The following is a 9,772-nucleotide window of genomic DNA, read 5'->3' as shown; positions in this document are numbered from 1 at the left end:
ATCATGCACAGAGCTGAGTTTACAGGTCCAAAGAAAGCCAAATTTCTTCTGTCCCACAGTTCCAGTTTCTTTTTTAAAAAGTACTAAAACTTTCAAATATCATCACTTACTATCTTTTAACAATCTGCAAACGAATTAAATTGACATATAATCACTGTAAAAGGCTTTCAAATTAGATGATAAAACAGGCCCCCATGAAGTAAATTTTCTTTTATATTTAAAATTATTCTAAAAGCCTTGTGCTGGCTGGTCACACCTATAATCCTATCTACTCTGAATATTTGCTCAGGAGACTGAGATCTGTGGATAACACTTGGGAGCCAATCAGGGTCAAAAAAAAAAAAAACTTCATGAAATTATTTTTCAAAATGTTTAATGAACTAGCAAAGAGCCAGGAATTGAGATGCAGCTCATATAGTAGCTCACCAATCTAGACAGGAAAGGACTAGCAAGACCTTGAAGCCCTGATTTTATACTCTGAGCACGCCAATATACATGCATGGCGTGTGTTCGCATGCACGTGTGTGTTTGCTTGTGCGCTGCCGCACTCACACACACACACACACACACACACACACACATACACACAAATTTATTCAAATTACCTTCATATCAGTGTTCTGCATTCATTTCTTTGTTAACGATATTATATGGGTAAAATAGAGGAAATAAACTCTTCCATCTCAGAACAATTTTATGTTTTTTATTGTAATAATACTGTGCAGAGTGGTCACATTTACATGAACAAGGAAACTAGTATGTTTCCTAACAAGCATTGTTACCTCCTCCTTTATATTTCCCCTACCATCCCTTCCCTCCCACCTCCACAAGTACACTCCCCTCCCCCTTCCTTCCTCGGCCAAAATTGTAAAGTTCATTTTTCAACATTTTGTCTTGTGCATCTTATTGTTACAATGGGTTAACCTGTTAACCTATTTGAGCATTTTTTCCCTTCCCCTCCCCAAATTAGAGAAGCATACATACAATATGTAAGTGCACCAACTTCAAATACAGAGAAAACAGGGGTTATAGCGTGGGGATAAACACAAATAAACGAAATAAATGACATCGCACATTATAAGTACGTTAGAAACAATAGCAAGAAACAAAAAAACCACTTGTGTCCCTATCTTGAGGTTCAATTTCTTTAACATCATCTTATCTGGTTATATGCACATATCTTTTGAACTTTTTGGCTTATCCCAGACATACATTCGTCATTGACAATAAGGGAAATCATCAGACCTATGTTTCTTTGGACTTGGCTTAAATTACTCAATATTTTTTTTCTGTTTCCTAACAAATTGGGAGATATCATTCTTTCTGATGGAGACATCGAATTCCATTGTGTATATATACCACATTTTCTTGATCCATTCATCTAATGGGGGCATCCGGGTTGGTTCCATATCTTAGCTATCATAAATAATGTTGCAATAACCATAGTTGTGTTGGTAGTTTTAGTATGGTCTTGTTCATGATCATTTGGGTAAATCCCCAAAAGTGGGATTACTGTGTCATAGGGGAGTTTTATGTGGAGTCTTCTGAGGAACCTCCATACTGCTTTCCAAAGTAGTTGAACAAGTTTATACTCCACCAAGAATGCAGTATGGTTCCTTTGTGGCCACATACCTTTCAGCATCTGTTGTTGTAAAAATATGGAAGGTTCCAAGAATTTGCATGTCATCCTTGTACAGGGTGAATGCTATTCTTCTCTGTATCAATACAATGTTAGTGTATATGATGCTAATTTGAGCACAGAACATTTTTTATATATAAAGCATAATTTTATTGATTTCATTAAACTAGACAATTCAACAAAAAGCAAGTTCAAAAGAACAGTTGTGAAATTTTAGAATCATGTATTTCTTACATAAGCACACATTTAAGAATAAAATCAAGATAGACATGTCAAAAACAAAATAATTCCAGATATTTGTAGTTCAAGAGATGTGTAGGAGGAAGAATTCAATTATTCTATACAAGGCACCTGTCCAAATGAACATTGAAGCAAATGTTAAGTTTTGTTAAACGTTTTAATGTTTTAAATATGCTTAATTTTGGGATTTTACTTATATATGCCAAAAATAGGACTGTTTGCCAGGTATAAAACTTTTCTGTAAAGTATTTAAGATTTATGGTAGCAGACATTAAGTACTAAGTATGTACATTTCAGAGTTTATGGAAATTTTATTAATGAGAAGTTGCAAAGTCTTTGTGTAAAGAAGAAGATTTAAGAGTTAAGAATTTAACTACACAGTTTCTGTTAAAACTTTTGGGATTCCTTACTTTATTTGTTAGCAAGGAATAAATGATGATATAAGCCATAATGTACACATGTATGTTACTATTCACACACATACATATACACATGTATACATGCACACATGGAGAAAGACACATAATTACAGCCAACACAAGTTTCACCAGCTGTTGAATATATCTTAAACAGAATACTTGGAACAATATATGTTGAAGATGTATTTGTCCCTAAGAGTTCTTTTACCACTCGTCTTATCTTAAAACAGGAATTTTTAGAGAGATTTGACTTACAAAATGCAGTACAAGTGATAGCAAGTCACTTGGAAATCTCAGTAAGTATAAGTCATATGGTGTCTCCCTGCTCCTCAGGGAATGCTTACTCTTGTAGACACTCTCAACAACCAAAGTAGCAGGAGAATACCCTGGTAAAGAGTAAAGTTATAAGGGTTTAAATGGCATCCTTACTTAAGCTCTTTTTCCAACATCCAGCGTGAATTCCTAGGCAGATGAGTGAGTCCTCAGAAAACTGGACTCTACATATAATTTTAACTAACCCATGTATAAATTCCTATGTGAGAAATGCTGACTGAGGTCTTGCTGATTTCCTGGCCAAGAAAATAAGAAAGAAAAAGAAAGTATTTTTAACGTTTTAAAGTTTGAGAATAATTTGTAACCTGTCAATAAATGTGTAGAACACAATTATACCAACTGACAAAAAAATGATGGCATTTCATTTATGTGCTCTTGGACTTGGACAGTGATTTTAGATGTGTCTACACAAGCAGAATCAGCATAAATCAAGCCAGCATTTCTTCATTTAAGATATAATGATACTGGTTGACTTATGTAACAGTGAAATATACAAGACACTCTACTAGAGGATGGGTGAAAGGGGGAGGTGGAGAGGTGTGAAGGGAAGGGATGGTAGGGGAAAAACAAAGTAGGGGGTAACAATGCTCAATAAGAAATATACTCATTTCCTTACTTATGTAACTGTAACCCCTCTATACAGTATTTATAATAAAATATATGTTAAAAAGATACAAGGAAAACTTCTGTGCTTATGTGAAATTGTATTTGTCACTCAATATGAGTAAGGTATTGGTTTTAGAACCACAGGCTTATTACTTTGGATACTCAAAAACTCTACATGAACACAATATATTATTTACATTAGAATCTGCCCACAACTAGTGCAGTATAATTGCTATGAGAATTTTTTACTACATTCTATGTTTGTAATGAAAACTAAAAGTGTATGCACTATAAACAGATACAAATTTTTTCAGATAAATTTTGTATGCAGTTTGTGGATGGAATATGGAGAGCAATTTTGAAAAGCACAAATTTCATCAAAAAGACCAGTCTGCAAATTGTAACAAGGATCTAATACAGCATCATTGAATAGTATGGAACTCCAAGGAGAACTACTTGAATTGAGACAATATCAGAAAATGTAACAATCCAAGGACTTTTTAGAAATGCAGCTGCTAGATTTCTCATGTAGAGCTTTCATAACTGTTTGTGGAGCACAAATTAGAACCTTACTGAAGTGTAGATGGTTTTCTCTCAACTTTCTGTCATGATCAGTCACTATCAATGAATATATACCTAATCTTGAATAATCCTCTAATAAAATGTTGATGGAAGGACCGGAAGGTTGACTCAGTGGTAGAGTGCTTGCCTTGCATGCATGAAGCCCTGGGCTCGATTCCTCGGGACCACATAAGCAGAAAAGAGCCAGAAGTTGCTCAAGTGGTAGAGCACTAGCCTTGAGCTAAAAAGGTGAGGGACAGTGCCAGGGCCAGAGTTCAGCCTACATGACCGACAAAAAAAAAGGGACCAGGGACTAATACCTTGGTAGTCAAAATGTTGATGGAGTGTTTATATGCAGAAAATCTCGGAAGGCTAACTTATTCCAATTAGGACAGTCTATTCTTTGATTCAGCCGAGAGAAAACTCGGTAAACATCCATTTACAACCTTCTGAATAATTCTGATTCTGCCCACATAACTTATCTATCCATACCTGTGCCTGAGTGAAAGGATTTGAAAAGAATTTGTCATTTAAAATTTAAATTTAGGGTTCCTGGAAGATAGCGGAGGAGAAGCTGGAAGCTAAACAAGCTCTCACATAGAAAGCAGCTTTAGTGCTCCAGTGAAGAGTCCTAAGCCAGAGAATCACACCAAGTGTGCCACCCAGTACAGAGAGTTAGGCCAGAGAGGGAAAATCCAGGCAAGGAGACAAACCTGAGCACTTGCCAGCAGCCGTGGTTGCGACTGTGGTGGGGGAGGTGGTGGCTGTAGCCGCCATACCTGCAACACAGAGAGTCTAGGACAAAGGCACCAGACACAGCAGGCGAGAGTATTCTACTCAACACCAGCAAGAATTAACAAGGAGCAGACATCTTCATCCTTCAGATTGCAGGCCAGAGATGACCCAGGAACCAGACTCCTGTGTGAGTAGAAGCCTGAATTCCTCACTACTTCTCAGGGAGCAGAGACGGGAAGGCAACCCCTCCCTGCCCACTACCAGAGATCTCCCCCTTTGATACTGGCAAAGGCCTGGCTGTGCAGCTAGCTCCAACTCAGTCCTTGAATGAAAACAAAAAGTCATTTAGCAGGTCACAGGAATCTAACCTGAACTGCCAGGCCCAGTTCCACCCAGGGAAAATTCACCGAGCCCGGGCCTGCACCAGCCCCAGGAGTGGCTTTCTTCACTGGGTAAACAGAGCCAGAGGCTGCAGCTCCCTACAACAGCCTAGACAATCAATTGAAATTCAGTAACAGTAAACCCTTAGAATGGCTTCTGGCTGGGCTCTGTGACTGCCTCAGAAGCTAGCCCCTCAGAGCAAAGCTACTGTTTGCTGAAAGGCCTCAACACTTCCCAGAACCTAGCCCCATCACAGCATCTCCAAATTAGAAGAAACAACCATCACCCTCTTTTGGGATACTCGAAGCAGATATCCCTCACATTGAACTAGCCTGGGAGGAGGATGACAATATCCTGGGTAAAGCAAACCATTTTTCTGCCTACTCAAACAAACTGACTTAAGAAAACAACCAAGTTACAGGAAAATAAAACACAACAAGCAGATCAGAGACTCCAAAAAGAGACTGGATATGGACACAAGGGAGATACAGGATCTTCCCATCTCACCCCAAAAAAGCAAAGTACTCTTTTGGTACCTTTTATTAATTTTTTTAATTGTGAAAAAACTGTACAGAGGGGTTACAATTACATGGGCATGATAATGAGTACATTTCTTATCAAGCATTGTAGCCGCCTCCTTTGTTTCCCCTTCCCATCCCTTCCAAGCCTTCTCCTGCCCCCCCATCAAATCCTCCCCCAACCCCCCCCAAGAAAGCTGTAAAGTTCATTTTCGACATGAGAACTTGTACTTCTCATTGTTGCAAAGGGTCCAACTGTATCCCTATTTAAACGAATTGTTTTCCCCTTCCCCTCCACAAATTACATCGAAATCAAATACAGTGAAAGCAGGCGCTATATTGTGGGGGAGGTTCATACAAAGCAACAAAGAAATAATCTTATGAATGCGTTAGAAACAAATCCATGAAAGAAAAAAAAAACATTTAAATACGTATCTTAGGGTTTATTTTCCTAACTTCATTTATCTGAACTTTCTGCTTGACTCATACATATACTAACTATTGCAAATAAGGGAAACCATGGGACCTATGTTTCTTTGGGCTTGGCTTACTTCACTTAATATAATTTTTTCCAAGTCTTTCCATTTCCTAACAAATGAGGCAATGTCATTCTTTCTGATGGAGGCACAGAATTCCATTGTGTATATATACCACATTTTCTTGATCCATTCATCTACTGAGGGGCATCTTAGTTGGTTCCAGATCTTAGCTATAGTAAATAATGCTGCAATAAACAAAGTTGTTCTGGTTACTTTAGAGTGGTCTTGTTCGTGAACATTTGGGTAAATGCCCAAAAGTGAGATTGCTGGGTCATAGGGGAGCTCTATGTGGAGTCTTTTGTGGAACCTCCATACTACTTTCCAATGTGGTTGAACAAGTTTACACTCCCACCAACAATGAAGTAAGGTTCCCTTCTGTGTACATCCCCTCCAGCATCTGTTGTTGTTAGAGTTCTTGATTTTTGCCATTCTAACTGGGGTGAGGTGATATCTTAATGTTGTTTTGATTTGCATTTCTCTTATGGCTAGGGAGGTTGAGCATTTCTTCATGTGTCTATTGGCCATCCTTCTTTCTTCTTCAGAGAAGTTTCTCTTTAAGCCTTTAGCCCACTTATTTATTGGGCAGTTGTTTCTTTGAGGATTTGTTGTTGGGGAATTTAATTTTTTGAGTTCCAAGTATATTTTAGATATGAGACCCTTGGCCGTTTTATGGCTAGTGAAGAACTTCTCCCAATCCGTGGGGTTTCTAGTGATCTTGTTACCTATGTCCTTTGCCAGGCAGAAGCTCTGCAATTGCATGCAATCAAGTTTGTCCAACCTTTTAAAAAATTTTTTGTGTTTCTGGGTCTCTATTAAGAAAATTTTTAATTTTTAATATTTACTTTAAAAAATTGTTTTCTATTAACTTTTTTCTTCCTCTTCTAATTTTTTTATGTGTGTGCTTATTTTTCATTTTTTTTAGCTCTACTGACCTTTTGACCCTTTTTTCCTTTCTTTTTCATTCTTTTCACTTTTCTTCTCTTTCGTTCTTCATTGCATGATTTAATCGCTGTTCTGCTCATTCTCAGATATACCTGTAGTCGATTATTAGACCTTATCCCCCATTGTATACATACTTAATCCAGAAATTTATTACTGAATTCAAAACCTCTTAGACTTAAATTCCTTAATAGCCATACTACCTCTATATACCTATATAAAATTTTAAGAATTCTTATTTTTTAACTTTTCATGTCTCCTTTCTATCCCTCCCCTTCTGTCTTCCTATTCCTGTCCTTCTCTGAATATTAGGTTTTTAACTTACATCATTTTTAAGTGTTTCACTTTTTAATTTTTAATTTTTGTTTTACTATTTTTGCTTGTCTGTTTTTTCTCTTTCTTTTTTTTTCCCGGTCTCTACTATCATTCTACCGAACCTATTTCCTGATTTGAGATTAAGACTAAGTAGCTCTCCCTCTACCTTTCCACATCCCTTTATTCCTATTTATACCCACACCTCTTGCTAAACCTAATAATTTCTGGTTTGCCAAATTCTTCTTTGCGGTTCATAGCCTATTAATACATAGTTGTTTGATGTTGAAAAATATATCTGTTGAACTAGATTATATCTGCAGGCTTTTGACTGTGAAACTACAGACGTTGTTGATGCTTGCCATAAGACAGCTTTCTAGCACCAAACTGGTGTTACTCTCATCCCAAATGGGCAGAATAAGCTGGAGAAACACAAGAAAAATGGCAAGTCCGGGTATCTCAACTGCCACTCATGATAATCAGTGGCAGAACAGATAATGAATAATCCAGAGGAGAGTTCCCAAGAAGCTCTACAAACACTAATGGAAAACATAGTAAATAAAAAGATTGAAAACCTGCAAAGGACTCTGTGTGAGCATGATAGGGAGAGAGAGGAGGCAAACCAAAGATCAAAACAGGAAGCTCATGGGCGTGAGGAAGCTACTCAAAGATAGATAAAAGAATTGCATGAGAAGCTTGTGAACACTCAAAGAGAAATAAAGGAATTGTATGAGTAGGCTGAGATCAGTCAAAGAGAACTACAGGAATTGCATGAACGTGAGGAAGCTAATCAAAGAGTAATACAGGAATTGAAAAAGCGGGATGAGCCTACATAAAGATCAATAGAGGCATTCATGGAATACATAAACAGAGAGCTGAAAGAAGCCAGGGAGTCCACAAAGGGAATGCTGAATAGATTTCAACAGGAGGAGTGGGAGTCCAAGGAAACCATAACCAATCAACCAAGTGATCTGAGAATAAACACTGAACACCAAATTAAGGAAGGAAAGAATTTCATACAAGATCTAAAACAAAGATCCAACAAAGAATTAGAAGCCATAAAAACTGACCAACTAGAAGGAAAAGAAAAAAATGTAGAAAGTGTGGATAGTAGGATAGACCATGCAGAAGATTGAATCCCGAGGATAGAAGACAGCCTAGTTATTATAGAGAAAGAACATACAACCATCCAAGACAAATCCAAGAAATATGAGAGAGCTATTCAACATTCAACCCTAGGAAAGCAATATTAGAAGGCCTAATCTGAGGATAATGGGTGTAGAGGAACACCTAGAGCCAGAAGTCAATGGTCTAGGAAATTTGTTTAACAGGATCCTAGCAGAGAACTTCCCAAACATGCAAAAGGCTAGGTTAATTCAGATACAAGAAGCTTTTAGAACTCCCAATAGACTAGACCAGAACAGGATATCCCATTGTCACATTAAATGCACACAGGATTAATTCAGAACAAGGAAAAGATCCTTAAAGTTGTCATGGAGAAAAGATCAATCACCTATAAAGGGAAACCAAATAGAATCACCTCAGATTTCTCTGCAGAGAAAATCACAGCAAGAATAGCCTAGAATGATGTAAGCCATGCCCTAAAGACAAACAACTATCAACCAAGAATACTTTACCCAGCTATACTCTCCTTAATAATCAGAGGTCAAATAAAATCCTTCCAGAGCAAACAAAAATTGAAACAATATATCCCCACCAAAGCAGCCCTACAAAAGAATCTTAAAGAGGTCCTACACAGAGAAAACCAACAAGAAAACAATAAAGGCCAAGAAACAGCACCCAAACTTAGAATCCAAGAACCATAGGAAAGACATAGTTGCAGCAGCCCAGAAGTAGTTGGATAAATGGCAGACATCTACTGAATATTTCACCCAGCAGCATTAGACAATACGTTTTTCTCAGCAGCACATGGAACATTTTCCAAAATAGACATTTTAGGCCACATAGCAAACTTGTCCAAATTCAGTAACATTGAAGTTACACCTTGCATTCTCTCAGACCACAAGGGAATATAATTAGATCTCAATACCAAAAGCCACCAAAGAAAGTCATGTAACACGTGGATCCTGAACAACACACTGTTGAATCATGAGTGGGTCATGGAAGACATCAGAAAGGAAATTCAAATGTTCATGATATTCAACAAAAATGAACACACCAATTACTAGCTCCTCTGGGACACAGCAAACACAGTATTCAGAGGCAAGTTTATACCCCTGAATTCCTACATCAACAAATTAGAGAGATCTGAAACCACTTTAATGAGACATCTGAGCCTCCTTGGAAAAGAGCAGCAAATTAAACACAATCCAGTAGCTGGAAATGAATAATTAAAATTAAATCATAATTAAATGAATTGGAATGTAAAAAAAGAAAGAATCAAGAAACCAAAGAGTTGATTCTTCGAAAAAATTAACAAAATTGACACACCCTTAGCAAATCTGATCAGAAAAAAGAGAACACACCCAATTAAACTCAGAGATGAGAATGGAAACATCATCACAGAAACAACTAAGAGTCAGAACATAA

The 9,772-nt window shown here is 37.3% G+C and overlaps 1 non-coding gene across 1 annotated transcript; it reads right to left on the bottom strand.

Annotated features, from left to right (window-relative positions):
• Window positions 1-1,652: 1,652 nt before the first annotated feature.
• LOC122105741 lies at window positions 1,653-1,759 on the bottom strand. The gene has a single exon (XR_006147087.1). It is a non-coding gene; the product is annotated as a U6 spliceosomal RNA (small nuclear RNA).
• Window positions 1,760-9,772: the final 8,013 nt, after the last annotated feature.

The sequence above is a fragment of the Dipodomys spectabilis genome, unplaced genomic scaffold (assembly GCF_019054845.1).
Source record: "Dipodomys spectabilis isolate Male_0828 unplaced genomic scaffold, ASM1905484v1 ptg000033l, whole genome shotgun sequence".
NCBI lineage: Eukaryota > Metazoa > Chordata > Mammalia > Rodentia > Heteromyidae > Dipodomys > Dipodomys spectabilis.
This window is presented reverse-complemented; position numbering and strand designations above follow the sequence as displayed.